This window comes from Trichosurus vulpecula, chromosome 1 (assembly GCF_011100635.1).
Source record: "Trichosurus vulpecula isolate mTriVul1 chromosome 1, mTriVul1.pri, whole genome shotgun sequence".
Lineage (NCBI taxonomy): Eukaryota > Metazoa > Chordata > Mammalia > Diprotodontia > Phalangeridae > Trichosurus > Trichosurus vulpecula.
This window is the reverse complement of record NC_050573.1, coordinates 160,845,334-160,871,353: the sequence shown is the minus strand read 5'-3', so window position 1 is coordinate 160,871,353 and position 26,020 is coordinate 160,845,334.

Sequence of the window (26,020 nt, the reverse complement as noted above, 5' to 3'; positions counted from 1 at the left end):
ATACCCTCATGGAGGAGATTAAAAGTAAGTAAAGACTCATGATATTGAAGGGCATTAGAAGGGTCATATAGAATAAAGATTCAGAACCTTTTTCTTCATTAGAAGGCCAAAACTAAATACAAGTAGTTCCATTAATATGTAGATAATCATTGCATAATTGTATACACAATATAAGAAAATGATTACATTTTTCTCAAAATGCATAGGAATAAAAGGGAACTATTCCTCCAAAATTTCATTCTTTTATATTTTCCAAAATGTATAAAAGAAAAAAATACGATTTAATAACTTATAAGAAAAATATTCTGTTCAAACACAATTTAACTTATCTATGAGCACTAATGGCTTTGATTGTGACAGATTTGTACTTAAGACAAAGGGTTATCTTAAACAATAAAATTATAAACAAAAATCCCAGTTCATAGATTTGCTACTTATTCTTCTTTCGTTCATATTAACAAGTACTCTGCCTTTAACTTTGATCTTTAAACATCTTTAACAGCTGAAAGAAGATAATAAGAAATTTGCAGGACTTATATCAATGTCAACTGTTATCCATAATAATAAATATTTCCTACTTGATCATCTTTAGCCAAATGACTATCACAGAATGACTCTAGAGACTGTATTGGTAATTAAGTGGGGACTTTTTTTTTTTTTTTTTTTACTGTTTTCTCTTTTAGAATGCTAAAGTAGTAAAGTGCCTTTGATTAAGTCTTACCAGGCCCACACCCTTTTGCTAACTAGTTCTAAAGCCCGAGGCCCACACCCTTTTCCTGATTAGGTCTGAAGCCTTGTGGCCCTAGGAATGGTGTATAAATTCAGAGGTTAGCATTTTGTTTGGGACTCTCACTCACTGGAAAAGTGTTGTTGTGGAGACTCTGGGTAGCCACTGGAGCCTCCTGGCTTTGAAAAACACAGATGCTGGTGCTTCTCTTTTTGGTAACTATGTATGTGATGTCTTTATCAGATGAAGGTAGTCTGTTGAATTGTGTTGTTTGCTCTGCTTATATTTTCTGTTTGTAATTTCTATTTGTATTTGCTCTGAAGTTCAGGGTGCTGAATTTTTCCCCTGAACTAAGTGAATGATATATGTATACTTGATTAATGTGAGATTGTTAACCCCTTACAGTTGCTTTTCTTAGAAAAGGAGATCAAAGAACCTGTGCTGGAAGTTCTTTTTGCTGGTCTTGCTGGGTCTTACACACCTACACCAGCTGCTAGCAACATTGTTGTTACAGAGACTTACTTTTTTTTTTTTTTAGTAATTTAGAAGTGTACATTATGTTAACTGTGATAATTATTTTTTCCAAAATAATTTCTTTAAATTTATTTGTCAAAGCTGATGTGTAGGTGCTAAATGGAGTTTCCTAGAGAACATGAAATTTTCCCCTCACAATCATCAGTTTTTACCATCCTGGTTGTACTCCTGTGTATACTATCAATGTCCTTTCTACAATGTAGTTCCCAGAATTGAAAACAATACCTAAGATATCTTCTGAACAGGGCAGAGCAAAACAAGATTAGTATGTGTCTAAGTCCTCTATGCTAATATAATTCCTTCTTTAATACAACCGAAATGGCATTATCAAATTTTTGGCTTTATATTACACTGTTGATGCTCATCCATTTTGCAGTCCAGTAAAAGCAAGTTGAGTTGTTGATGGACTGTTATCTAGCCTTTTCCTCCTAATTTTTAAATTTGTGAAATTGATTTTTGAATCTCAATGTAACATTTTGCAAGATCACTAAAGACAGCCTTTGTCTTTTTCCTGTTCTCCTTCCAAATTCCCTATCACTGTCTACGGCACTGGAATCAATCCACACTCACAAGCTTGTTTCTCTCCTCAGATCCTCACTATCACTCTCCCCATATATCCAATCAATTGCCAGAATGTATTGTTACTATCTTCAAAACATCTCACACATATGAACCTTTCTCTCTACTCATACATCCACAGCCCTAGATTATATACTCATCACCTCTCACCTATATTATATTATCAGAATCTCTCTGCCTCAAATCTCTCCTCATTCCAATATGTATTCCATTCAGCAGCCAAGGTGATCTTTCTGAAGCATAGGTTTGACTAGCCTTCAGTAATCAGCTCAAAGGACACCTTATAAAGGAGATCTTACCTGTTTCCCACCACTCCTTCCATTAGTAATGCTTTCCGTTCCATTTTCCTTTTTTTTTATTCCATTCATTCTATTTGTATTTTTCATTTACCCAGTTTCTAGAATGTAAACTGCTTGAAGTCAGGGACTCTTTTTGCCTTTAACCGTATTCTTAAAGTTCAACATGCACAGTTCCTGAAATATAGTAAGCACTTAATAAGTGGCTGTTGATTTACTGATTAATTATCTGTATTAGATTTCACCTTATTTGACTCAGATTAATATTCTAGCCTATCAAAACCTTTTTGGATTCTCATGTCATCTAATGCAGCAGCTATTCTTCCCAGGTTTATATCTCCTAAAAAATTGATAAACATATTATCTAGTTTTATATACCTCTTTGATAAAAATATTAAACTGCACAGGGTCCAGAACAGTTACATGGACCATTTTACTAGAGGCCATTAATTGAGCCATGAATGACTATTCTTTGGGTCTTGCCATTCAGCTATTTCTAAATCTACCTAACTGTACTATTATAGAGACCACATGATTTATTCATTTCCATAAGGATAACATAAGGAACTTTGTTTAATGCTTTGCTGAACTATTGATTAAGCTCAATCTAGGTCATTCCTTTGATCTACTGTGCTTATAACCATGTCAAAAATTCAAATCCAGTTAGTGTGTGTATAACCTGTTCCTGATAAAGTAATGTTGGCTCCTTGTCTCTTTTTTTTAAAATTACTGCCACCTTTCCTAGATGTTCACAATTTACCACCTTGATAATAATAAATTTTCAATTATTTTCCGGAAATTGAGTTCATATCCATTGGACTATGGTTTGCAGATTGCACTCTCATTTCTTTTTTCTTGAAAATTGGCACATTTGCCATTCTCCAACCTTGTGGCACTTCTCCTATTTGTCACGATTTTCCAATTATCATATTCACTAATTCTTTCAGGTGCTTGGGAAATAGTTTATTTTGTCCTGATGATATGAAATCATCAGAAGAACTAGATAATATCTTAGTATATCCTTATTTATCTTGGTGTTTAACTCCTTACTTACCTTCTGTGGTTATCATTATATCTTTTATAGGCCAAAGAATATTATTCTTGTCAAAATAAAGGAAACATGAAGTCAGGTACAGCCAGTCATCTACCATGTGCTATACACATAAAATACTTATTATTTTTAAAAAATAGACTTGGATATAGATTTAAGCATTACAAAATGTTTTATATATTTTATCTCATTTGAGCTCTTTAAGAAGTGAATTGGCCTACCTCCTCTTTTCTATCCAATACTACTTAGCATCAACCCTCAGGAATAATCCTATCACGACTTTCATCCTCTTTTAATGCAATATGATATTTATTAATCTGTAGTTATTTTCCTTCCAGCCCCAGCTCATTCTGAACTTTAACGCTTTTGAAATTATTATTTTTGGAGTTTTATGCTTTTGTATCCATTCTGTATTATCTATTCTTTCTTCTGCCTTCTGTGTCTTTTTAAAGTAAATATTTGCGAATTTCTTCCCATGCATATACATTAGTCTCTTTAGACAATTTTTTTCCTCATTGGAATTGTGTCTTACATCATCAGAAATTCATTTATGAATTTCATCCTTCATGGACTGATCTTCTTTCTAAACTTTATTATTTTATTCTACTTGTAGTTTCTTACAAGCCTTTGAAATCTGCTCCACATAAATTTAGGGTTCAAGACAGAATTACTTAGCTTAAGAACTCACTACCTTCTACTTGAAATCTTTTCTAATCCTTTCAGTTGCTTGGATCTTGTAGAGTACCTTGAATTTAATACGAATATATTTTGTGTATACCTGGATATATATGTACATGTTGTCTCCTCTGAAAGTGTGTAAGCTCCTTGGTGGCAAAGACCCTTTGACTTTTGTTTTTTATCCCAAGTGTCTAGTGAAATGGAGACATGGGGCACTTGGTACATAATAATTACTTAATTGCTTTTTGATTGACTTATTGACTTACTGGCCATACTTGGTTTTTCTCTTCTTTAGGATAAATTCTAATGTGGAAACGATCATACAATCTAATCATTTCTACATTATCAGATAGTTCTTTCTTTCAGTGAGGTGCAGGTCCAGTATAACAGTTCTACTTGTACTTCTTTCTGCCTTCTGATGAATAAAATGATTGTAAAGCCCCATCAAGAACATTACCTCTTTTGCTTTTAGCAAGTGAGTATTGTAGCAGAGTTCTGGATAGATCAGTGTCTCTATCACTTTGATATTATGCCTTGTTCAAGGTTGGTAATCAATTTTTTCCAATCTCATCTAATTCATTCTGAAAATATTACTTATATTCCTCTCTCTATTTTTAACTTCATGCTCTACAACATCCTCATTTTAGTTCCTGGATTTCAACACATGTTTATATATTCTTCTTATATAATTCTACTGCCCTTACTTCTCCACCTCTTTTCATCTAGTCTTGCTATATTGTTGGTAAGATGTTGGATTTGCTATCAAAAAGTTCTGGATTTGTATCCTACTCTCAATATTTACTATCTGTGTGTCATTGGGAAACTCAATTAATCTAAAGCTTTAGTTTGCTTACATGTACAATGGATATCGCAAAGCATGTTGGCATAATGCATAGAAATCTGGACTTGGATCCAGGAGGACCTAGGTTCAAGTATGAAGATACTGAGTGTCAGTCATATACTGAGTACATAATCAAAATCAGGTCAAAACTTCTCAGTGCCCCAGGAAAACTCAAAGTTACACATAAGTTTTGGAGAGGAGTTTCTTACTGATTGGCATGAGTGGGGAGACTTTCCATACTGTGAATTCTCCACATTGATAGAGGTCCAGACATGTAAAAAACAGTAACAAATGAGATAATAATCATTATAAATCCTACCCCCAGGACTGTGGTGAGGATTAAAAATGATTGTAGAATTTGAAAACCTTACAACAAGAAATGACAGCTATTATTACTACTATTATAATTATTGTTATTTTATCCTTCCTCTACTTACCTAAACTTGAAAAATCATCTACAATTAATGCCTTGGAGAGGATTCTAGGAAGATGGTAAAGTAGGTCAGAAAATTCCAAGCTCTCCAGATTTCCCCCACAAACAAGGTAAAATAGTACCTCAGGGTGAACATAGAACTGTAAAAATAAATAACAGTTGGAGCACAACAGTGGTCCTCCTGGGACAATCATGGAAGTCCTGAAGAAAAATCTCAGCACCAAGGTTTGGTCCCAGTGAAGAGTAAACACCTTCAAGCTTGCTCCTCTGAAACAGCATGCTGTGAGTCCTAGAGTTAGTTGGTTTGGTAGGTAGCCTTGGCCCCAGCCACAGGAACTTTCACCTCCTGGACAGTGTGGGAAGTCAGGTGTCTGAGCTGAGGAAGATTGAAAGATCTACTGATAAGGAACACCAGACCCAGCTGTGCTGCTGAGATGTGGCCCTGGGTGAGAAGGAATGAGCACACACCTGGTAAGTGTGGAAGCAGTGGGAAAGGGATGCAGCTAGCTATAGGCACTCACAGGAGGGGGTAGTTCTTGTTTTCAGTTCCAGGCTAGAGTGGAGAGGTGAAGGAGGATCTGAGGCCATAGGCACCATCCCCCATACCCCAGGACTAGAGGTGATTGCAAAAAAGCCAACCTGCTAAAATAAAAAAAAAGGATGAGCAGGCAAAGGAGAAAGAATCCAACCACAGAAAGTCACTATGGGAATAGAGAAGACCTGGGTTCATCTTCAGAGGAGGATACTGAAGTAAATAGCCTCTCCTACTCCAAAGAGTAATGTCTATTGGTCACATACCCAAAAAGAATTCATAAAAGAATTTCAAAAAGACTTTAACAATCAAATAGGAGAGATTGAGAAAAAATTTTAAAAAATAAGAACAAGAAATAAAACAAGAAGATTATGAAGAGAAAGTCAACCAATTAGAAAAGGAGATCTGGAATCTTAAGGAAGAAACAATTCCTTGAAAATTAGAATTGGGCAAGGGGAATCCAGTCAAGTTATAAGAGACCAAGAAATAACCAAATAAAATATGAAGAATGAAAATATAGAAGAGAATGTGAAACATGTCATAAGAAAACAGTTGATCTGAAGAACAGATCAAGAAGAGAAAATGTAAGAAAATCTGACTACCTGAAAGTTATGATTAAAAATTGAAATTAATACGATAATACAAGAAATCATTAAAGAAAATTGTCCTGATGTGTTAGAACAAGAGGGGAAAGTAAAAATAGAAAAAAAATCCACCAATCGCAACCTGAAAGAGATTCTATGAGGAAAACTTACAGGAATATCATAGTCAAATTCCAAAACTACTGACTCAATGGTAAAATATTATGAGCAACAAGGGGAAAAACTTAAATATGGCAGTGCCACAATTAGAATCACAGAAGATCCAGCAGTGGTGACACTAAAAGACTATAGGTCTTGGAACAGAATATATTGAAAAGCAAAAGAAGTAGGGTTGCAGCTGAAAATATCATACCCAGCAAAGTTAAGCATAATCCTGATTTTTTTTAAAAAAATGGACATTTAATGAATTGTTCAACTTTCAGGATTTGGTTTAAAAAAACCTTGTACTTAATAAGATATTTGACAAATAAGTTCCAAGAGAAATATAAGACACATATCAACGACTAATTACAAGGGACTCAATAAGGACAGGTTGTTTACCTTTTATATGAGGAAATGTAGAATATATGTCCAAGATTGTTATTATTAATTTGGTAGTTAGTAAGAAAGATTGGGGTAGACCTAAGTAGACTATATTCTTCAAAAGTAAAACCACTTAGGAACAGGTAAAAAGAGTAAGTATTTTATATAAATGAGGTGAGAGAAGAAGAACTGACACAGAGGAATTGGGGGAGCTGGTAGTTCTGGAAACCTATTTTCATTGGGACTTGATTTAAGAGAGAACAATACACATATATCTAAAAGGGTATAAAAGTCTTCTAAATTCAGAAAGAAATAAAAGGCTAAGGGGATAAGGTAGGAGAGAGGATAAGGGAGGGATTTTTAGAGTGGAGAGTGAAGGAATAGAATGAGGGGAGTAATAGAAGGGTGTTTAGATTAATGAGAATGAGGAGATGAGGGAGACATCCCTGGGGAGGGGGTTAGGTTAAATAATAGGAGGGCAAGGTAATGAGCAGAAGTAAAGTAGAGGAGTCAGGAGGAATAGGAAATAAGATACACATAAACATAAAATAAATATCAGGAGTAGAATTTACTAGGAAAAAAAAAAACAGGGGAAGCAATCATGGTCTCAGACAAAGTTAAAGCTAAACTAGATTTAATTAAAAGAGAAAAATTAGGAAACTACCCTATATGTCATACATATAAATCAATATTGTTTTAGACTATTTAAAATAACTAGACAGTATAAGGTTGGAATAATGCTACTGTGTAGGAAATGATGTGTTGGTGGACTTGGAAAAATATGGAAAGGTTTAGACTTCAGAAGGATGGGATTATCTATGCTCAGAAAACAGAGTAAGTATAGTAATAAGCATAGTAAGGTCTTACATAGATCCTAATGAATAGATATGTCCATAAATGAGTATGATTATAGATATCTAAGTATGTGTATGTATATGCATGCATATATCTTTGTGTGTGTGTGTATATATATGCATGCATGTTTGTATATGTGCGTGGATAAATACATATATATATATATATATATATATATATATATATATATCTTTGTGTGTATCCACACTAAATTATAGGCTTCTTGGGGAAGGGCAGGGAAGGGAAGAAAAAAGTAAAAGGATTGCACAGCAGAACAAAAGAAAATTTACAAGGAAGCAAGGAAAGATGGACAACTCTGAACACAATGTATAGTATTTATTAAGTAAACTTTCTTGAAATGGAAATTTATTGCTGCATACTTTGAATCCTCTCTTATGTTCTGCTGTATACATAGAAACACTTTTTTCTTATTTTTATTTGTTTATGATATTTTTCTTTTCTCGTGTGTTTGTTTTCATATTTAAACTTAAAATTAATAATAAAAAAGATACAATTAATGCCTTGACTTTCCCTCCTCTTGTTATATGATTACTTTTTCCTCACTCTCTTCTAAATCCTCTCTAATCTTGCAACATTATTATTCAACTGAAACTAATCTTTTCAAAGTTACGATTGATATCTTAGTTCCAATATCTGAGGGCCTCTTTTTGATACTCACCTTTCTTAACTTGCTGTAGTATTTCATAATATTGACCACTTTCTCCTGAATACTCTCTCCTCTCTGAGCTTTTGTGACTCTGGTCTCTCTTGTCTTTTTTTTTTTTTTTTTTTTTTTTTTTTTTACTAATCTGATTTCTCCTTCTCTGTTGCTTTTGCTAGATATTTATCAATGTCATGGTTACTACCTGAGGGTGTCACCCAAGGTTCTGTCTTGGGCCCACTTCGATTTTCTCCCTATACTCTTGCATTAGGCAATGACACCAGCTACTATGAGTTCAATTATTATCTCTATGCAGATAAATCCCAGACCTATTTATTTAGTCCAGAGAACTCTGCTGAGTACCAGTTACATATCAAAGCTACCTACTAAACATTTTGAGCTTAATGTCTCTTACGCTTCTCCAACTCAAACCAAGTCTAATATGGAACTTGTATTTTCCCCCCAAATTCTTCTCCCCCTTTCCAACTTTTGCTATTCTTGTTGAGGCACCTTTGTTCTTGTTGTCACCTAGGTCTTCAACCTGTTGTTATCCTCAACTCTTCTTTATCTTTCACCCTACCATATAATCATCAGTTGCAAAATCTTATTGTTTCTTCTTTTCATCTATATTATACATCATATCCTTTCCACTCACAAACATGGCCCCATAGTGAACTTGTCTCTAGGATTATTGTTACTAGCCTCCCAATAAATCTGCTTGCCTCAAATCCCCCTCCCCCAAATCCATAGTAATTACACATTTTGCTGCTGTTTGGTCATTTAGTTGTGTCCAAGGCTTTATGACCTTGTATGGGGTTTTCTTGGCAAAGATACTGGAGTGGTTTGCCATTTCTTTTTCCAGTGGATTAAGGCAAACAGAATTTATGTGGTGTGCTCAGGGTCGCACAGCTAGTTAGAGTCTGAGGTCTAAGGTGTTTGAACTAAGGTCTTTCTGCCTGCAAGCCCAGTGCTCTATCCATTGAGCAACATAGCTGCCTCCAATTATATGTAGTAAGCACTTAATAAATGCTTTTTCATTAATTCATTCATTCATTCACTCACTCACTCATTCATTCAACCCTTCCTTGCTCAAAAGCATCACTCCTACATTTTAAACTATGGACCAGACATCTAGACAGGCCCTCTTCTCGAACACTGTTGTCTTAAACATTTCTCCACTTTTAAAACTATGTTTTAAATGTCTTCATTTTCCTGTCCAAGACTCTATACTACTTTATTGAGCTTTCTAGATTCCTTCTGCCATACCAATTGGCTCCATATAAATCACCAGAATTTGGTAGTAGTCATTAAGCTTGAAACATCTTGGGGGGGTTCTCTGTCATTTCTTGCATAAATAGTTTGGGAGCATAACAAAATTCTATAGTTAATGTCAAGTCAACAAATCACTAACTCAGTACCTTTGAAAAGGGAGTCACTAACTGTCACTCATCCCTTTGTCCTCTGACCTTTGCTGCATTATCCCTCTCCTGATGTTGCTGGTGGATCCATATCATTTTTATTCTGCTTCAGGGAATTACTTCCTCCTCAGATATCCTGGCTTCCCACTCTATTGGCATAGCTTCATTTCTAGTACAGAGACCCAAGTAAGGAAAGATGCTTTTTCTTTCTTCTCTCCTCCATACCTTGTTCCACTTGCCAAACTCCTGACAAAATTTCATCCTATGCTTTCTTTTCTTTCTTAGATTCCTCTTTGGGTTTTATTTTTTAATGTTTAGAACTTCTATTTTTAAAAATTAAATACATTTTCCTAGGTAGCCTATAAAGTGGAGATGATCCATCTCACTTCTTTCCTAGGAGTGAGATCAGTCATGTAATCAGTGTTTATATCATATATAGGAAAGCTCTTTAAAAAGATACTGCCATCACCATACTCCCCATGTTAGTCCTTTCCTTTTCATTTATGAAATAAAGAATAGTAGTCTATACTTGCAATCTGTAAGACCTTAGACTTGATGTTTTTTCAAAAACTAACTAGCTGTGCCTCTTGGAAAGTCATATATACTCTCTCAGCCTCAGTGTCCCAAGCTCTATAATAGGGATAATAATACACTCTATTCCAAAGGGTTATTATAAGAAGCAGATGAAATGACATATATAAAATGTTTTGTATGTAGAATGTATATGGAAACCTTAAAGTAGTATATAAATGTTAGTTATATAATTAACATTGCCCTACCTCAGACTATCATCATACCAGTCTCTTCATTCTCCAATCTACCCTACATACAACTGTCCAATTGATATTCCTAAAACACACATCTGGCCCTGCCACTCCCCACAAGAAGCTTTAATAGTTCTTTTTTGCCTTTAGAATAATATGTAAACTCTTCTATTTGGTTTTTAAAACCCATCCCAATATGGCTTTAGCTTGCTTTTGTGATCTCATTGCACGTGACTCTCCTTCACCATTCTATTTTCTAGGCAAATTCAATTTATTCATTTCCTCTACCTTCCACATTTCATTTCTAGTCTCCATGACTTTCTTCCAGCTTGACCTTATGCATAGTATGTATTCCCTCCCTATCTCCAATTGAGAGAATCCCTTTTTATTTTCAAATACTCAGTTCAAATGCCACGTCCTAGAGGAAGCCTATCTTGACACCCTGTTGCTACTATCCTCCTCCCAAAAATTTGTTGTATGTTTTCTGCTTAATTTTATGTCTTCATGCTATTTCTCTTCAATAGAATGCGAGCTTCTACAGGACAAAGACTGTTTGCTTCTTTTTCTTTTCTTTTCTTTTTTATAGTTCTAACATCTGGCATGGTCTCTGCCATATAGCAGGCACTAAACAAATTATTATTATTATTATTATTAGCTTTAGATTAATTTAATATATTTACTTTACAGCATTGCTTTTCACAAGAGTTTGAATTACAAATTTTCTCCCCATTTCTACCCTCTCCCCACTCCAAGATAGCATATATTCTGGTTGCCCTATTCCCCACTCAGCACTCCCTTCTGTCACCCCACTCCCCTCCCATCTCCTTTTCCCTTCCTTTCTTGTAGGGCAAGATAAATTTCTACACCCCATTGCCTGTGTATCTTATTTTCTAGTTGCATGCAAAAACTTTTTTCTTTGTTTTTGAACATCTGTTTTTAAAACTTTGAGTTCCAAATTCTCTCCCCTCTTCCCTTTCCACCCACCCTCTCCAAGAAGTCAAGCAATTCAACATAGGCCACATGCATATCATTATGTATAACCCTTCCACAATACTCATGTTGTGAAAGACTAATTATAGTTTGCTCCTTCCTAACCTATCCCCCTTTATTGAATTTTCTCCCTTGACCCTGTCCCATTTTGAAAGTGTTTGTTTTTGATTACCTCCTCCCCCATCTGCCCTCCCTTCTGTCATCACCCCCCTTTTATTTTTATCTTCTTCCTCGTTTACTGTGGGGTAGGATACCCAATTGAGTGTGTATGTTATTCTCTCCTCAGGTCAAATCTGATGAGAGCAAGATTCATTCATTCCCCCTCACCTGCCTTTTCTTCTCTTCCTACAGAACTGCTTTTTCTTGCCACTTTTATGAGACATAATTTACCCCATTCTATCTCTCCCTTTCTCCCTATCTCAATATATTCCTCTCTCATTCCTTAATTTGATTTTATTTCTTTTAGATATCATCCCTCCATCTTCAACTCACCCTGTGTGCTCTTTCTCTCTATATATATATACACATACATATATACATACATACAGAAGCACATATACACATATACATACACACATAAATATGTATATATATAATATATGCATATATATGTATATATAATATATATGCGTATATATAGGTGTATATATACATATACATATACATATACATATATATATATATATATATATATATATATATATATATATATATATATATATATATATATATATATATATATATATATATATATATATATATATATATATGCATATTCCCTTCAGCTACCCTAATACTGAGGTCTCATGAATCATACACATCATCTTTCCATGTAGGAATGTAAACAAAACAGTTCAACTTTCGTAAGTCCCTTGCGATTTCTTTTTCTTGTTCTTTTCCTTGATTACCTTCTCATGCTTCTCTTGATTCTTGTGTTTGAAAGTCAAATTTTCTATTCAGCTCTGGTTTTTTCACTGAGAAAGCTTGAAAGTCCTCTATTTTATCAAAAATCCATATTTTGCCCTGGAGCATGATACTCAGTTTTGCTGGGTAGGTGATTCTTGGTTTTAATCCTAGTTCCATTGACCTCCAAGAATATCATATTCCAAGGCCTCTGATCTCTTAATGTAGAAGCTGCTAGATCTGGGGTTATTCTGATTGTGTTTCCACAATACTCAAATTGTTTCTTTCTGGCTGCTTGCATTATTTTCTCCTTGATCTGGGAGCTCTGGAATTTGCAACAATATTCCTAGGAGATTTCTTTTTGGGTTCTATTTGAGTAGGCGATCAGTGGATTCTTTCCCTTTTGATTTTGCCCTGTGGCTCTAGAACATCAGGGCAGATCTCCTTGATAATTTCTTGAAAGATGATATCTAGGCTCTTTTTTTTATCATGGGTTTCAGGTAGTCCAATAATTTTTAAATTATCTCTCCTGGATCTATTTTCCAGGTCAGTGGTTTTTCCAATGAGATATTTCACATTGTCTTCCACTTTTTCATTCCTTTGGTTCTGTTTTATAATATCTTGACTTCTCATAAAGTCACTAGCTTCCACTTGCTCCAATCTCATTTTTAAGGTAGTATTTTCTTCAGTGGTCTTTTGGACCTCATTTTCCATTTGGCTAATTCTGCCTTTCAAGGCATTCTTCTCTTCATTGGCTTTTTGGAGCTCTTTCGCCATTTGAGTTAGTCTATTTTTTTAAAGTGTTGTTTTCTTCAGTATATTTTTCAGTATTTTTTTGGGTCTCCTTTAGCAAGTCATTGACTTGTTTTTCATGGTTTTCTCACATCCTTCTCATTTCTCTTCCCAATTTTTCCTCTACTTCTCTAACTTGCTTTTCCAAATCCTTTTTGAGCTCTTCCATGGCCTGAGACCAGTTCATGTTTTTCTTGGAGGCTTTTGTTGTAGGCTCTTTGACTTTGTTGACTTCTTCTGGCTGTATGTTTTGGTCTTCTTTGTCACCAAAGAAAGATTCCAAAGTCTGAGACTGAATCTGGGTGCGTTTTCGCTGCCTGGCCATGTTCCTAGCCAATTTACTTGACCCTTGAGTTTTTCGTCAGGGTATGACTGCTTGTAGAGTGAAGAGTCCTATGTTCCAAGCTTGGGGGGATGCACTGTTGATTTCAGAGCTATTACAGGCAGCTCTGCCACACCAGCACTCTTCCTTCCCCAAGGACCCCCAACCCTGACTGGACTTAGATCTTCAGCAGGCTCTGCACTCCTGCTCTGATCCGCCACTTAATTCCTCCCATCAGGTGTGCTTGGGGCCAGAAGCAACTGCAGCTGTAGCTCTGTAGCTGCCCCACCTCCTCTGCCCCCGGGGCAGTGCCTGAAACGTGAACTCCTTCTTTCACTCTGTCCCCAGCAGCTTTTCCCACTAACCTTCTCTGTTGTCTTTGGTCTTTGTGGGTTGAGAAGTCTGGTAACTGCTGCAGCTCACTGATTCAGGGCACTAGGGCCACTCCCCCCACCTCCTGGTCTGGTTGGTCCGGGCCACCTATGCTGGGCTCTGCTCCACTCCCAGCTCCATTTTCAAAAGACCTCACCCAGCAACCATCTAGGCTGTCCTGGGCTGGAGGCCTGCTTCCCTCTGCTATTTTGTGGGTTCTGCAGTTCTAGAATTGGTTCAGAGCCATTTTTTACAGGTTTTTGGAGGGACTTGGTGGGGAGCTCATGCTTTCCCTGCTTTCCAGCCACCATCTTCATTATTATTATTTTTAATAAATGAATGAAAATTTTGATTTGGGTGGATTCATGCTTCTTTTGGCAGTATTCTGGCTGCTCTGAGGGACTTACCATATTGAGGTTGAACTTACAAAAAACACAGACTTACAATAAACAAAGTTCTATATCTTAGAACTCTCATGCTCAAGATATTCTTCAGCCTCAGCCTCTCCAGTGGTTGGAATTGTAAAAAGATACTGCTATTCCATACTCATTCTGTGAATTAAAAAAAAAATGCTTCAATGACCATCTTTTTTCTTCCTTTTTTTTAAAATTTAGCAATACTTTAACTGGCCATATTCTTTAAAACAAATCTACCTCCTCAAACCGAAAAAATAAAAAAGGAAAGCTGTTATAAAAAATATGCGCAAACACTTTCTACTGCCAATGTCAGAAAATAAGTCTTGTTATACACTTTGAGTATATCACCTTTCTGTCAAAAGATGGATAGAATGCTCCCACATCAGTACTCTGGAATCAAGGTTGGATATTGATTACATTCATCAGAATCATTAAGTCTTTCAAAGGTTTTTTAAACAATATTATTATTGTACATATTATTTTCCTGCTTCTTTTCACTTTATTCTGTATCAGTTCACATGAATCCTCCTGGATTTCTCTGAAATCATCCCTTTCATTGTTTCTTACAAGATATTATAATTCCATTCCACTCTAGTTATATACTATGATCATTTAGCCATTTCCTGATTGAGTATTGTAATGCATGATGGATGTGTACCATGAAATTATCATTTTGTATGCTAACTAGCACAGTGGAAAACACCCATTACATTTATACTTCTTAATACATGCAATCAAACTTTATTAATCAAGCATTCCCAAACATTGTACTAACCTGCTTTCCTAGGGCTTCCCAGTAAACATATCTTATACTTTTTTCAAAGATGAGGTTTCAGCTCTGTACCTTTGGAGGCCATATGTCTCCGTCAAAGGTGGTTGCCTGACAAGTTGAGTTTGTAACAATCAGCATGTCTCTCAAGTGAATTTACTCAAATATTAGGCACAGGAAACACAGGACCCGCACCTGAGGGTCCCATGTGTTTATCAGTTGTTTATAAACATTCATGTTGTTTACCAACCTATACCACAGATATGCTTATCTTAATAATGAAAAAATAAGCTCTGCAAAACAAACATCAATTCACTTCATCACAGACTGGTAGCCTAATACAAAATGGAGTTAGCTGTATCAAGGAAACAAATTTATTCTCATTACAATGATCATCCTCTTTGTTTCCAGTTCTTTGCTATAATAACAAAAAGAGCTGTTATAAATATTTATGTGGGTCTTTTCTATCTTTCTTTGATGTTTTCAGGGCTATAGGCACACTCATGGTTTTCCTCACTGTTCTTTCTTTGTCTCTTCAGCTACTACCCTATTTCTTTCTACCTGCTTTCTCTGCTCAGCTGTGGAGAGATTATTTGCTCCATTTCCCACACCTTCTTTTTCTCCTTTTTGAAATATCATGGTCAGTAGCTACTGAGCCATCTTAGTCATTTCCACATATTTCATTAAATAGACTTGGCCAGAAGTTTACTTAGTCAATCTTCCAATTCCCTATAAAGCCCAGCTAGAAATCCATCATTCCAAGGTCCATATTCCCTGTTCAGAAGCTTTATCATATTTTCTATTCCTTGTTTTACAATTTTCTTTCAATTTATTTATTGCAACAAATCAAAAACAAAACAAAAACAAAAACAAAAAACAAACCACAATATCAACAACAACAACAGCAACAACAAAGCTTGTCATTAATTCAGGATAAAATTGTCTTCCAGAGGTCAACAAGGAGATATTTTTACAGGGTGACATTAAGTAATGCTTGATTTTTTTTTCTTTATCTCTGTTAGTACAAGGAAAGCAGGGCTTGGAGAAAATTGTGACCTATATCCTTACTTAAGTCTGAGGTAAAGGCTTAAGGAAATATTAGGTAGGGATCAAAAGATGTGAAATAAAGGTAAAAATAAAGCAAAATGCCATAAATGAGGGAATTAATTTCTACCGTGGAAGAGGTTGTAAATTGGACAATTGATTAAATTAATTAAGAAAAGAAATAAGAAATAACCAAACCCCTCCATTTTATAGTAATAGTTAGCATTGATATGTGGCTTTAAGTTTTGCAAAGTATTTAACATATATTATCTCACTTGATTCTTACAACTTTGTGAGGTGAGTGGTATTACTGTCACCATTTTTCCATTTGAAAAAACTGAGTTTGAGAAAGATTAAATGAGTTGTCCAATGCCACACAGCTAATAATTGTCTTGGAGAGGATTTGAATTTAGGTCTTTCTGACTCCAAGTTCAGTACTCTATCCAGTGAGGCATAGGAGATGAATCTATCCTGACAAAAGTGCAGACATACATGCACATGGAAAATAAAAGAATCTTAAATCTTCAATGCAAATGATGGAATCATAGGGTCTCAAACCTAGGGAAAGTATCTCAGAAATGAACTAGTCTGACACATCTGACGAGTCTTCTATGCCTTCTGTCAAGGGGTCACCTTACCTTTCCTTGAAAACCTCCAACTACAGAGAACCCATCTTTTCCTAAAATTGTCTACTTCACTATTGGAAAAGTCAAATGCTAAGAAAATTCTTTACAACGTGTCTAGAGCTGTCTTTCTGCAACTTCCGCTGACTCCTTCTAGTTCTGTCTACTGGGGCCAGAACATGATAGCCTTTAAAATATTTGAATATGTGTATACTTATGTAAATCAGTCTATAAACATTTACTAAGTGCCTAAAATGTGCCAGGCACTGTGTTTAGCACTGGGGATACAAAGAAAGGCAAAAGTAATTCTTGCCATGAGGGAGCTCACAGTCTAATGGGGGAAGACAACATGCAAACAACTATTTAAAAAAAAAACTCTAGGCAGGTTAAAATGGAAATAATCAATAGAGAGAAGGCACTAGACTTAAGGGGGGCTTAAGAATGGCTTTCTATGTAAGACAGGATTTTAACTGGAAGGTGAAGAAAGCCAAGAGACCTAGATGAGGAAGAAAAGTATTCCAGGATTTTGGGACAGACAAAAAAAATGCTCAGAGTTAGAATATGGAATATCTTCCGGGAAGAACAGAAAGGAGCAGTGTCACTGATTGGAAGAGTCTTTGTATGAGGTGCCATGTAAGGTATAAGAAGACTATAAAAGTAGGGGATAGAGAGTGCACTTCAATAGTGCAATCATAATTTTCTGCATTCTACACACGAGGATGGCAGACTTGCTCATTGTCACACTGCTATTGTGCTACATTCTAGACTCAAACCCAGGTCTCCTGGAATGATGTTTTTGGAGTGGAATAATTCTTGAAATAATCAATGCACATTTTAGTTTTGTGTGTTGGATAAATATGTACCCCATATTTCAAGGACAAATCTGCATTTATCTAATTTGTTAGATACAATCTGCCCAGTTGGGCTTTGCCAACAGTGATCCTTCATCAGACTAGTTCTGTTGCAGAATATAGAGTATTTTCAAAAACAGTTCTGAGAGAGAATTCACATATCTGTGGCAGAATGCAAGAAATGGTCAGAATATTATACAGTTGTGGTAGCTATTTATAAAGACCACAAAGATGTTCTTCCCTACATCATTCTTCCCTTGACAGAATTAGACATATTACCTTTTTAATTGCTCTTTAATGTTTGCATGCATATATATATATATATATATATATATACACACACACATATATATTATAAATATATTACATATATTTCCACATTTGATTCTGATGTCACCCTCCAAAGTAGTGACTGCTTGTTCATGCTTTGTCTTATTCCATGCTTGCTTCACTTCCACTGTTTCTCCCTTTTAGTCATAGAGCCATGAATCACGATCAAATCAATTCTGGTGTTGTTCCTGAATGGGGTATATCAGACTATTTCCCTATGACTTTATTCAGCATCCCTGAAACTCTCTGGATCAGAATGCCTTTCCCTGTTCACCACTCCTCTTTGGGTGTTTTATTTCGCCTCTGGTTCCCAATTCAGGACAGGGATTATGTGTGTGTGTGTGTGTATGTGTGTGTGTGTGTGTGTGTGTGTGTGTGTGCATGCTTAGCAGTCAGTCAGCAAGCTTTTATTAAGGGATTACTATGTTCTAGATACTAAAAATGAGAAATACAAAAACAGTCTCTGCTTTCAAGGAGTTCACAATCTAATTGGGGGAGGGGGCATGTGTACTTTTTAAAAAGATAACTAATGGAAACTGACCTGGCCCGCAGGTCACACAATCGTGGGTCAGCGAAGCTGGAGAGTGCCGGGGGAGCTAGGCTCGAGGGGAACCTAATGGCTCTGAAGGGCCAAGAGGCTCGGGAACGGGATCACGGAGAGGAAGGAGACTAGACGCATTACTGGTGTAAAAAAATGTCTCTCTTTATTGTTCCTGGTAAGGGTTTTTATGAGCATATTATCAGGATGCCACGTCCCCAGAGGCGTGGCTATGCATTGGACGCAGGCCTGCGTCATATCCCAGAAACGAGAGTTAGCCAGGAAATGAGAGCTAAGCGAGAAATGAAAGCTAGCGAAGGGAGGGGGCGCGAGTCAGGCAGAGGGGAGGGGTAAGGTGATTTTCCAGTCTCCGGCAGGAAACATTAGAGGTAATTAACAGAGTGTTATGGTAATTAAGGTGGGACTCTTACTGTTTTCTCTTTTGGAATGCTAAGGTCATCAAGTACCTTTGATGAGTCCTGCCTTTCAAATGTTATGGTTATCAAAGTGAACTTTTTGTTGTCTTTGTTTTGGAAGTGCTTCTCAGCAGTAAAGAATCTTTGACTGAATTGAGAGTCTTTGATGACCTGCTTACATCAAAGGAAGGCCTAGTTCACATGAGTTTGAGTAGCATGGTTGTGATGCCCTTTGACCCTGAAGAAGCATTTAGGTCATGTGGACTTGAGTTGCATGGTTATGATGTTCCTTGACCCTGAGACTTGTATATAAGATCTGAGGTTGGCATTTTGCCTTTGGGGGCACACTCATTGGAAGACTGTTGGTGATTTGGCCAGATGAGACTCTGGGTAGCTGTTAGAGTCCCCCCCCACCCCTGGCTTTGAAAACCCAGATGTTGGTGTCCTCTCTGTCTGGTAACTATGTAATTCCCTGGTCAGACAGATAGAGGCCTGTCTGTTGATTTCTCTGTGTGTTTGCTCTATTTATATAATGTATGCTTGTAATTTCTGTTTGTATTTGCTCTAAAGTTCAGAGCTTTTCCCCCTCAACTAACTGAATGGTATATGTATGTTTAATTTAAGTGAGACTGTAAACCCTTTTAAGTTGCTTTCCTTAGAAAAGCTGATCAAAGAACCTATGCTAGTAGCCCTCCTGTGTGCTGGTGTTATTGGCCTTACACCTCCACAGCAGCTGCTAGTAACATTGTTGTTAACACAGAGAGGAGATATTAACACTAAAAGAGATTGGGAAGGGCTTCCTATAGAAAATGGGATTTTATCCCAAGGACTAGATGGATTTACAAATGAATTCTATGAAACATTTAAGGAACACTTAATCTCAATACTTTATAAACTACTTGAAATAAGAAATAGGTTAAAAAAAGGAGTCCTACCAAGTTGCCTTTATGACACAAATATGGTTTTGATAACTAAATAAGGGAGAAGAAAAACAAAAATGAAAAAAAAGAAAACTATAGACCAATTTCCTTAATGAAATATCAATATCAATGTAAAAATTTTAAATAAAATCCTAGCATGGAGATTACAATAATATATCACAAAGATCTAACACTATCACAAGGTGGAATTTATACCAGGAATGTAGGGCTGGTTAAATATTAAGAAAACTGTCAGTATAATTGACCAGATCAATAACAAAAACATCAGAAATCATATAATTACATCAATAGATGCAGAAAGAGCCAATAACACAATAAAACAGGCAATCCTAATAAGAAACACTAAAAGGCATAGGAATAAATGGAGCCTTTCTTAAAACAATTAGTATCTATCAAAAAACAAGAGCAGACATTATCTGTAATGGGGATAAATTTGAAGCCTTCCCAATAAGATTGGTAGTGAAATAAGGATGTCCATAATAAATATCATTCAATATTGTATTAGAATTGCTAGCTAAAGCAATAAGATTTAAAAAAAAAAAAGGAATAAAGATAGGCAATGAGGAAACAAAACTAACACTGTTCAAAGACAATATGATGGTATACTTAGAAAACTCTGAAGAATCAATGAAAAAACTAGTTGAAACAGTTAACTTCAGCAAAGTTGCAGGATATAAAATAAACCAACATAAATGATCAGTGTTTTTATATAATACCAACAAAACACAGCAAAAAGAGATAGAAAGATAAATTCCACTTAAAATAATTGCAGACAATATAAAATACTTGAGTTTATCTGCTAAGACAAACCCAGGGATTATATGAATACAATTACAAAATACTTTTTATGCAAATAAAGACATTTGTAAACAGAGAAATATTAATTGCTAATGGATAGGCTAAAGCAATACAATAAAAATGACAATTCTGAGTTAATTTATTTAATGCCTTGCAATCAAACTATCAAAGAATTACTTTATAAGGCTTTTTTATAAAGCTATTTATAATATTATATAATATATAATATAATATTTACAATAGCTTTTTATAAAGCTATTTTATAAAATAGCAAGAAAATTACTCTAGAAGAACAAAAGGTCAAGATTTTCAAGAAAATTAAGTTTAAAAAATTAATGGCCTAGCAGTTTCAGATTTCAAACTAGATTACAAAGTGGTAATCATCAAAACAATCTTGTATAGGCTAAGAAATAGAGTGGTGGATCAGTGGAATAGGTTATGTATACAATACACATTAGTAAATAACCAGAGTAATCTAGTCTTTGGTAAACCATAAAATTCAAGCTTTTGTGGCAAGATCTCAACATTTGACAAAAATTTCTGGGAAAACTAGAAAGCAAATTGACCTACATTTCACACCCTATACCAACATGAGGTCAAAATGGATAAATGATTTAGACATAAGAGACAATATTATAAGTAATTTAAGGGAGCATGGAAAAATGTACCTGTCAGGTGTATGAATAAGGGAAGAGATTATGACCAAACAAGAGATAGTGAGCATCACAGGATGAAAAATGGATAATTTTGATCCCATAAAATTAAAAAGCTTTTGCACAAACCAAACTAACGCAGTCAAAATTAGAAGGGAAATAGGAAATTGAAAATTTTTATACCAGGTTCCTCTGATAAAGATTTTATTTCTCAAATAAAGAGGGAACTGAGCCCAGTTTAAGAAAATAAGAGCCATTCCTCTATTGATCAATGGTCAAAGGATACAAACAGACAGCTTTCAGAGGAAAAAAATCAAAGCTATCAATTGTCATATTAAAAAATTCTCTAAATCACTACTGATCATGGGAATATAAATCAAAACAACTCAGAATATTACATCATACCTATTAGATTGACAAACATGACAGAAAAGAAAAATGACAAATACTGGAGGGCATGTGGAAAAAATGGGACACTAATGCACTATTGGTGTAGTTGTGAACTAGTCAATCATTCTGGAGAACAATTTGGAACTATGACCAAAGGGGCACAAAATTATGTATACCCTTTGACCCAGCAATACCACTACTATGGCTTTGGGCTCAAAAAGATCAAAGGAAAAGGAAAAGAAACAATTTGTACAAAATATTTATAGCAGGAAGTTGAAGGGATGTCTGTCAATCTGAGAAAGACTGAACAACTGATATATGATTGTGATGGAATACCATTATGCGATCAGAAATGATGAACAGGATGATTTTGGAAAAACCCTAGGAAGACTCATGTAAACTGGTGTAAAGTAAAGTGAGCAGAACCAGGAGAGCATTGTACATGGTAACAGCAATGTTCTAAGAATGATCCAATGTGAGAGGCTTAGCTACTTTGATAAGGACAATGATCCAAGATAATTCCAAAGGACATGTGATGGAAGATACTACATACCTCCAAAGAGACAACTGGTGAACTCTGAATGCAGTGAAGTATACGTTTTTTTACTTTATTTTTATTGTTTTGTGTGCATGTTTGTTTTTGCAATATGACTAAGGAAATATGTTTCACATGATGTCACATGTATAATTGATACCACTTTTTTGCTTCCTCAAAAAGGAGTGAGGGTGGGAGGGAGACAAAATTTGAAACTCAGTATTTTAAAAAATGACTTTAATTTTTTTTTGTATTTAATTGGGAAATATTTAACAAAAAAAATAGTTTATAAAAAGAAAGTGGGATTTTAGCTAGGCTTTATATATCATTCATGTATAAGAAATATCCTTTCATAGGAAGGGAAAAGGGGATGAGAGGGGAGGGGGGTGATAGAGGGGAGGGCTGACTGGGGAACAGGGCAACCAGAATATACGCCATCTTGGAGTGGGAGGGGAGGGCAGAAATGGGGAGAAAATTTGTAATTCAAACTGTTGTGAAAATCAATGCTGAAAACCAAATATGTTAAAGAAATAAATTGCATTTAAAAAAAAAAAAGAAATATCCTTTCATTTATTCACAATATCCCTGTGAGATAGATAAGATAATAGGCTGGTAGAGTAGATAAATTTTGAAACGTAGAGTCAGAAAGTTCAAATCCACTTTCAGACACTTAATAGCTCTGTAGTGCTTGACAAATCACTTAACCTCCTATCCTCAAGTTTCCTCATCTATAAAACAGCGATAGCAATATCATCTATCTCACAGGGTTGTTGTGGAATCAAATAAAATAATATAGGTAAAAGTGGCTTGCAATATTAATGTGTTGTCAAAATGGAAACTATAGTTATTTTACAGGTGAGAAAATGGAGGCCCAGAGAGATGAAGAGATTTGCCATGGCCATAGAGGTAGTATCAGCGATGGTATTCGAATCTAGGTCTTCCTGACTCCACATCTAATATTCTTTTCCCATACCACACTGCAAATGCTCACATAAATCAAATGTCATAATGCCCCTTGTTAACCTATCCCCTATTGCTAAATGTTTGAATTGAACAAATATTGCAGTGACTCTGTTACAAGACCATTGTTAGTTGTGAGGCTTGAGCTTTGATTCAGTAACTGCAGCTCCTACCTGAGCTTTGAATTGAGTATCCTTTTCTGTTTCTCTGATAATAGATTACAATACCTCTCCAGCTTCGTGGGGCTTTTCTGTGTCTGCAACACCTTCTGTTATCAATGAAACCTCTCATGAGCTTTCATATGTTCATATCTCAAGTGAATTCTCTCTTTCACTTCTAACAACACCTCTGAGCTCTGATTCTGTTCCACATGCTCTATAATGAGGTAAAACATTCTAATTGGAAAAGCAGCACCAGATCCTTGGTTTCCCAACAGAGCAAGATGTCACCATCTGCTACACTGTCAGTGCAAGACACTGAGGTGTTATGCAACATGTATATGTGGCATTGGGACATATACTAGTTTTCATCCAGAAGCCTACATTTCAATATGATTTGTTTATCAAGCCCCCATAATTCATCATAATACATGAAAAAATTATGCGTCAGCAAAAATGTAAGCATTATGATGAGATGAATATCATTTTGTTAAGAAGATTCAGATATATTAAACCTAGGCCATATTAATCAACATAATAAGTAGATCTTTGAGAATATCAAAGGCAATATATTGGTAGTTAACAACATAAATATAATCTACCATTGAAGCATTTTCTAGTCAAAAGGTGAGGGAATAAAATGGTACTATGGATGTTGGTGTATATAGTTGTTTCTTTAAATCATTTTTTTCCAAATCCAAAGGAAGAAAAAGGCATTAGTCTTCTGCAAGACATTACTGCAACATAGAATTGCCTCAAGAATTCCAGGGCATTCTGTTTTCTATAGGGCTATCATCAATTTTCACGAATTTTTGAATTCAAGATTACTTAATTGTGGCATCTTCTGAAACTTCCAATGAAATTCTTATAAGCTCAGGGAAGACAAATAGAACATAATTCAAGGGCAGAGGGAAAAAACCCTGAACAGGTTTTGAAAGTAATTCAACAATCCAAGAGCATTGATTAACCGCCTACTCTGTGCAAGACACTGTGCTAGGTTCTGGGGATGCAAAGATAATTTTTTTTTATAATTGTACAAATTCTCCTTTAGTAGGTTGAAATTTGGAGCCAGGCTCCCCAAGGGGTTGAGAGCCCCTGCCCTAACTGGACAGTCAAGTTGTCTGAGGGAGGAGACAAACCTTGGTGCCTTCCTTGAGATTCTTCCTCCCACGTGCCAGTGTTGAAGATGCACAAACAAACCACAAAGCTCCTCATCCCAACCTCTAGCCCCAGGAATCGTCCCCTAGCTCCCCGCTGAGGTCAGATACCCCTGAAGCCAAGGAGGATGGCAGAGGCAGGGACACCTCGCCCATAATGCCCTGTGGCACTATGGCAGAGGCTCCTTCCCTTTCCTGCTCCCATAAGCTTCAGGAGAGGGATGTACCATATTGTCAGTGCTTGTCTGTCCACAGAGGGTTCTGGGCCGAGAAGTCTGTGGAAACATGGAGCTCTAGTGGCAGGATGCTGGGAAGGTTCTTGTCATCCACACACAACACAAAACACTAGGTGGTCCCCCAACGGGGTTGATCAGGGGCAGCCCTCCACAGGCCAGGGTCAACTTCCCCCTGCACCATACCCCAACCCTGCCCTCCCACAGAGAGAATTCACCAGCAGCTGTAGCCCCAAGAGGAGCTCTCAGAAGACACTTCCCTTTGTTTCTCTGCTAAGGGTTAAGAGTAGATACCAGATAAAATAATCAAATTTTTTCTGGATGCATTGATTGTTTTTGTGGCATATTCCCCCTTTCTTTCACTAAAAAACAATGTTTTTCTTTCTTTTTTTTTTAAAGAAATTTGGAGCCAGGGGACTATTTTACACAGCATTTTTTTTTCTGAGAGTGAATTATTTTATTAATACAGGTTTAAAAACTCTCACATCCTTATATTTTGGTCAAGAATGCTTGGGACTAGTCAGAGATTAATACCAACAGGTTCCATATTAGTGGTGCTTTTTTTTTTTAACTTTACCCAGCTCCACTACTATGAAGTAATAGAGCCAGAAAAAAATCTTGATAATCATGTTAAAGTGGCATGTAACCTTGGCTTATAGATCTGTAAACTCTTCTTCCACCATACATTCCGGGAGGTGAGAACCAAAAGAAGTAAGAAGCTAGAAGGCTATTGTGAATTTCAGCCTCTCAATTGGAGATGTCTGAAAAATAATAAATAACATTAGACTACACGTTTACATTATGCAGTCTAGTCTCAGAATGGTGAAGTATTGAAAGGATTGATAATCATCTCAAACCATCTTTTTGCCTCAGGTTTGCACTTTTTTTCTTTTGCATGAGGTAATAAACAGAGTCCTGGACTCTGGAGAAGCAGGCCTGAGGTAGAGTCTTGACTCTGGCATTTTCTAGATATGTGATCATGAGCATTTGACCTCTCTGAGTCTCAGTTTTCTAATTCATCAAGTGAGAAAAATAATACTATCTACACTCATTTTGGTCTGGTACTTTGCAACTTAATCTATTTCTTATCCAGGAAGCACTAGTAGCACAAGGACATACCAATAAGAATAGCTCCCTCAGAAGATCAAGGCAAGGGATAGAGTATCAGGGGTGGCACCAGAGGCTAGTGTTCAAAAGAGTGGTAGCAGTTTCATCACTGACCTTCACGCATCAAGTCCAGAGATTTATTTGTGTGATGAGTCTAGTTCAATTTGATATTGTATCTGGATAGTTACAGCCACCCTTCGTTGCTTTTCACCCCACACTTTTGTGAACT